This window comes from Rhinopithecus bieti, unplaced genomic scaffold (genome assembly GCF_001698545.2).
Source record: "Rhinopithecus bieti isolate Rb0 unplaced genomic scaffold, ASM169854v2 scaffold_4816, whole genome shotgun sequence".
Classification (NCBI taxonomy): Eukaryota; Metazoa; Chordata; class Mammalia; order Primates; family Cercopithecidae; genus Rhinopithecus; species Rhinopithecus bieti.
Window position 1 is genome coordinate 1,133,104 of NW_016804543.1, and position 6,000 is coordinate 1,139,103.

The 6,000-nt window shown below is 39.5% G+C and overlaps 1 protein-coding gene across 1 annotated transcript in view; it reads left to right on the forward strand.

Moving 5' to 3' along the window:
• The window catches only part of LOC108527668 (membrane-associated guanylate kinase, WW and PDZ domain-containing protein 1-like), a 587,159-nt gene that overhangs the window by 272,715 nt on the left and 308,444 nt on the right, over positions 1 to 6,000 (forward strand). The window lies entirely within an intron of this gene.

Here is a 6,000-nt window from a genome sequence, read left to right on the forward strand (position 1 = left end):
AACCACTACTGTATTTAGTTTTAAAAAACCTATTCCATGCAGCATACCACCATGCACATGTTTACTTAGGTAACAAACCTGCACATCCTGCACATGTACTCTGGAACTTAAAAAAAATCGACTCCATTTCCTGATCATGGTAGACAGGCAGTTGTGAAGATGAAACAGTCAAATGTTCAGATGATCAAATGGAGCCCTTAGCAACTACTGCCTGTCACATGTAAGTATAATCAGTGAATGCTGTCAGATATCTTGTGTTGTGTCAATATCTGTTTTGGAGGGCTCTGTGTGCGGGTACTATTCTGTTTTCCATCCAAACTTTTAACTTTTAAATTTTATTCTGTTTTATTTTTTTTGAGATGGAATCTCAATCTGTTGCCCGGGCTGGAGTGCAGTGGTGCGATCTTGGCTCTCTGCAGCCTCCGCCTCCCAGGTTGCAGCAATTCTGCCTCAGCCTCCCGAGTAGCTGGAATTACAGACATGAGCCACCATGCCTGGCTAAGTTTTATATTTTTAGTAGAGATGGGGTTTCACCGTGTTGGCCAGACTGGTTTCGAATGCCTGATCCCAGGTGATCTGCCCGCCTTGGCCTCCCAACAGGCTAGGATTACAGGCATGAACCACTGTGCCCAGCCCATCCAAACTTTTTAAAAATAAAATAGGGAAAATGGTGAAACATAAAGTAGAAAAATCACCTTTAGTCATGGCCGTCACGTAGTATACAATAAGCAGTGCAAATCCCTTCTTCTGCCCCATGTGGGCTAGATTCTGTTCCTCTCTCGTCAGCCCCCTTCTGTAAACCATGGTTGATAATGTGGTGGCCGTCCTTTCTTAATTTTTCTACGTTTTTTACAATCAAGTCTGCAAATGAACATAAACTGTACAAGGGGCTTATTCATCTGTTGGATCAAAGTAATGATTTATTTTTAATGTTAAAATCTTTTTTCAAAAATGGATTATTCACTCAAAGAGGAAACGTTGAGTCAGCTATTAACCCTTTCTGACCCTGTGTAATCTTGAGTTTGAGGATTGAGACTTTCTGTGAATACATATTCAAGTTAGCTCTCCAAGGCTCTTCTCTCAATAGTTTTCCACCTCGTTGTTAGCCATTGGACTCTCCTTAGTACTGTGGTTATAGAACTTTTGTTTTAAATCATCTTCAGTGCTTTTGCAAGTATTTAGGCCAACTTGGTAATTTTAGAATTAAGCATTGACTTAAATTAATCAGTGTATCTTAAGATGACAGTATAGGCTGGGCATGGTGGCTCACTCCTGTAATCCCAGCACTTTGGGAGTTTGAGACCAGCCTGGGCAACATGGCAAAACACCATCACTACAAAAGTACAAAAATTAGCCAGGGCTGGTGGTTCATACTTGTAGTCCCCAGCTACTCAGAAGGCTGAGGTGGGAGGATCACCTGAGCCCACGATGTCCAGGCTGCAGTGAGCCATAATTGCACCAGTGCACTCCAGCCTGGGCCACAGAGTGAGATGATGTCCCCTCCGCCTCGCCCCCCCCCCCCCAAAAAAAAATTGACAGCATGGTCTCAAATCTCAGGACCACCCCGTTTTCAAGTTTGTCAAATGTGTTAGGAAAGTAAGGACTGTGTTACAAGTGTCATTTTTTTTTTCTTTTTTAGTGCTGTTATTTGTATGATAATAAATGTTCCCATCACATGTAATCGATAGCAGGAACTAACTGGTCAGAAAAAGGTTAGAGTTACTCGCTACTGCTTTTGCTTAATAACATACTTGTCATTTTCCAAAGATTGATCTTTTTTGGAGACCTTAAGGAATCAAGATCTTTCTCTCCATGGTGTGAATAAAATTCATTAGACTATTAGACTGTGACTTTAAAAGAAGCCTTGTGTTCCCATGGGAGAACTTTTCATCCAAGTAGACCTATAAATCTTTAGGTGAGTTTTTCTGGGAAGGGGCAGAGGCTATCAAATTAGGAGATAAATCTATCAAGTGATTGTGCAATTCTTAGTCTTAGAAAGTTCTGAGATTCAACTTTACCTTTCTAAAGTTTACTTTTAAATAATCTCACAGTTCCTTATGCAAGAACCCACAGGCAAAGAAAACTGCATTGCTGGGTTGGAGATGAATTGTTTTTGGAAAAATGTTGAGTGCTTTAGTGTATGGCATCTGATATAGTCCCCTCCTGGCTCTTCTTACCTTAGGCTGAGTCCTTCCAGAAGCAAATTGGGGACCTGCTTATGTTCTCTTGAGACCAGAATATTCCATTTGTGCACATTTACATGGAGAAGAGGACCACTCACATTAATACTGCCAGAGCCCCGGGTGTGATGGAAGAGGTCATATTGGCAGTAATGTGTACTGAAGCATAAACTCCATAGTAAAGAAAAAAAATGAGTGAGGCTAAGTGGTTATTCCTGTGGAATTCTAGAGCATGACTAAGTAAAGTACAACTTTTGGAAAGTCAAAAAATTTTCATTTTGTGGGTTGATACAGGGTTTCTTTATCTATGCACTGGTGACATTTTGGACTGGACAATTCATTGTCTGGGGTTTGGGAGCAGGCAGCTGTTCTGTGTGTTGTAGGATATTTAGCAGTATCCCTGGTCTTGACCCCTAGATGACACTAGCACCTTCCTAATTGTGATAACCATTACTGTCTCTGGACATTGCCAGATGTCACCTGGGGGGCATAACTGTTCCTGGTTGAGGACCTCTGGAGTACATTGGAATCTTTGGAAAATTATTAATAGGAACTTGATCTGAGATGAGAGTTGTCTTTTTAAAAATCATTAAAAGTGAAGACATATTTTGACTGGCTTCAATTATCTTAGTATTTTTCTGTTTGGCAAATATTAAGAAGTTGGGCAGAAATCTAGAGTCATAAAGCCAGGTAGATCTGAGTTTAAATTCTGTCTCTTTGACCCGAGTGGTCCTGGCAAGTTGCTTAACTGCCATGTTTCCTCACCTGTACAATTGAAACTGTGGTCCCCATCTTCTGGGTGTGGAGTGAGGAAACAGATTGCATATGTAAAGGGCCCTATATGGGGTTTGGAATGTGCTGGATATTCAACAAGTGTTATCTTCTGTTTGATCCCTCCCTACATTTCTCAAAAGACTTTTCTTTTCTTTTTTTTTTGAGACAAAGTTTACTCTTGTTGCCCAAGTTGGAATGCAATGGCGTGATCTTGGCCCACTGCAACCTCTACCTCTGGGTTCAAGGGATTCTCCTGCCTCAGCCTCCCAAGTAGCTGGGATTACAGGCACCTGCCACCATGCCAAGCTAATTTTTGTATTTTAGTAGAGACGGGGTTTCACCATGTTGGCCAGGCTGGTCTCAAACTCCTGACCTCAGGTGATCTGCCAGCCTTGGCCTCCCAAATTGCTGGGATTACAGGCATGAGTCACCACGCCTGTCTGAACTTTTCTTTTTAAATTAATATTTTCTTCATTAAGTTAGTGCTGTAAGCTACATATCACATGGCTGTTGTGGGGCTTTAAAGAATACAGTACCTAAAATGGCCTAATATGATGTACGTCCTCATTAAGTATTTGATGTGTGAATAAATGATGCCCAACATATAAATTATTATGCATGCCTATTTAATCATGATTTACCACACTCTCTAATAGCACTATAGTACTGTTAGAATTATTGATTGTTTATTGCATGCCAGTTTTCTTGCTAAATTTTTTATAGATATTATTTAATTTAATCTTTCACAGAGAACATATGTGATGAGAACTATGATAATTCCGTTTACAAATTGTTTACACAGAGGTCCAGAAATTACACAGCACTGCAGTCAAATAGGTGGGATTTAAAACTAGCTGTGTCCATTTGTTTTTCATCTTGTAGGAGACTGAACATATTTTTCTTTTCCCTGTTCTTTTCTTTTTTCTTTTACTTTTTTTTTTTTTTTTTTTTTTTTAAAGATAAGACTCTCACTCTGTTGCCCAGGCTGGAGTGCAGTGGCACCACAGTCACGGCTCCCTGCAGCCTCAACCTCCCAGGCTCAAGTGATCCTCCCACCTTGGCCTCCCAAAGTGCTGGAATTATAGGTGTAAGCAACCGCACTTGGCCATGAGCATAGTTTTCAAGTCCATTTGGTATTTATGCCAAATATAGCCCCTTTATTTTAGTAAAATGGTGATAATGAACCTGATGTTTATTTGCCAGTACTTACTTTTTTTTTCTTGGCACATAGTATTTTTTTTGTTCTAGTCATTATTCTAAGTACGTCACACATGGTGACTAATTTAACCCTCACAGCAACCACCTGGTTTGTTTAGGCACTGTTAGGGTCTCAGGTTTATAGATGAGAAAACTGAAGCCCAGAGAGGCTAAGGAACTTCTCTAAGGTCACACAGCTAGTGAGCACATTATCGATATGTTTGCTTCTCAGAAGCCGAATATTTCCCTTAATAAATATAATTTCAGAATTCAGAAAGTCTTTGGGTTGTCACCGTTTGCGTTTTGTTCATACATTCTTTATTCATGCACATGCTCACTTACCCTACAGTCCATCTACCCACAGCCTTGGTGGAGTATCTACTATGTTCCAGATGCTGTGCTAGGCCCCGATGCCCTTCAGGAACTCCAGCAAGACGGAAGCAAGGAGAGGGTAGAAGAAGGTTCCTTGTTGGAACCTGTAGTATAATAGAAATAGGGAGCACTGTTCAGTGCAGACATAACCAGGATATGAATGAAGCAGCCAGTGATGGATAGAAACAAAAGTGGCTGAGATGCAGAAAAGTCTGATGAAAGAGATCGAATGACTCTTTGTTCATGAATCACACAAATGTCTTTCAGCTGCTCCAGGCTGGAGGCCTGTGGATTCATGTTTTACATTAAATTCGTGGTTATTCTGTGTGTGTGTTGTGGGGGGGAGTACCATTTTTTGTTGCTGTCATGAATTCTTTTTCACTAGGATGCCTGAAAGCTGGCATTAATTATTGTAGTGGTATGTCTGCCCAGAGATTTCCTGCAGCTGCCTGGAAAACCAAATATTTGAGAGAGCCAGAAAATCACCCCAGATGTGTTCTATTACCGTTTAGAAATCAGCCTGTACAAAACTGATGTCCAATTTATAATTTAATATATTTGACAAGATCTCTTTTATTATGTGTTTAAATAAGGGTTACCATTTTTTAAAATTGTGTTTCCTGGGACTCAGAGACTATGAACAATTTTTGGAAATATATCTTCCATTCTCTCACCTAATCACATTTTTTGGACATTAATATTTGTGTGGCTTTTTTTTTTTTTTAAATGAGAGTAGGATTTAATTAATGGAAGATAAAACATTCAGAATCTATAAAAAAAAAAAAAAAGAAACCCAACTGTCTGCCAGTAGTGTTTCATGCAGCAAGTAGTAAAGAATGCTACATTGATTTTTAAAATACTTTCTGTACCACCTATGTAGAAGACAGGAGAATGAGCTATTTCAAGAGGAGGGGCAAAAATCGCAAACTAAATAGGAAGGGCAACAAAAAAATGTCTTATAGTTACTTATTTGACTAGATTTGGGGCACACTAAGTAAGTACAGGATTTATGACAAAATTTTGTTTAATGTTTTGTTTTGCAAATAATTTAAGTTCATCAAAGAATAATTAGAAAACTTTTTTTTTTTTTTTTTTTAAAGAAAGGGTATCATTCTGTTACTGAGGGAGAAGTGCAATGATGTGATCATGGCTCACTGCAGCCTCAACTTCCCAGGTTCAGATGATCCTCCCACTTCAGCCATTAGGTAGCTGGGACTACAGGCATGCGCCATCATGCCCGCCTAATTTTTTACATTTTTGGTAGAGACATAGTGTTGCTGTGTTTCCCAGGCTGGTCTTGAACTCCTGGGGCTCAGGCAGTCCACCCACCTCCACCTCTGAAAGTGCTGGGATTACAGGTGTGAGCTACTGCGCTTGACCAGAAAACACTGTTAAAAAGAACTCTATAGTATTACATTTCATAACCATAGTTAATACTTTAAGTTTTTTTTTTTTTTTTTTTTTTTTTTTTTTTTTT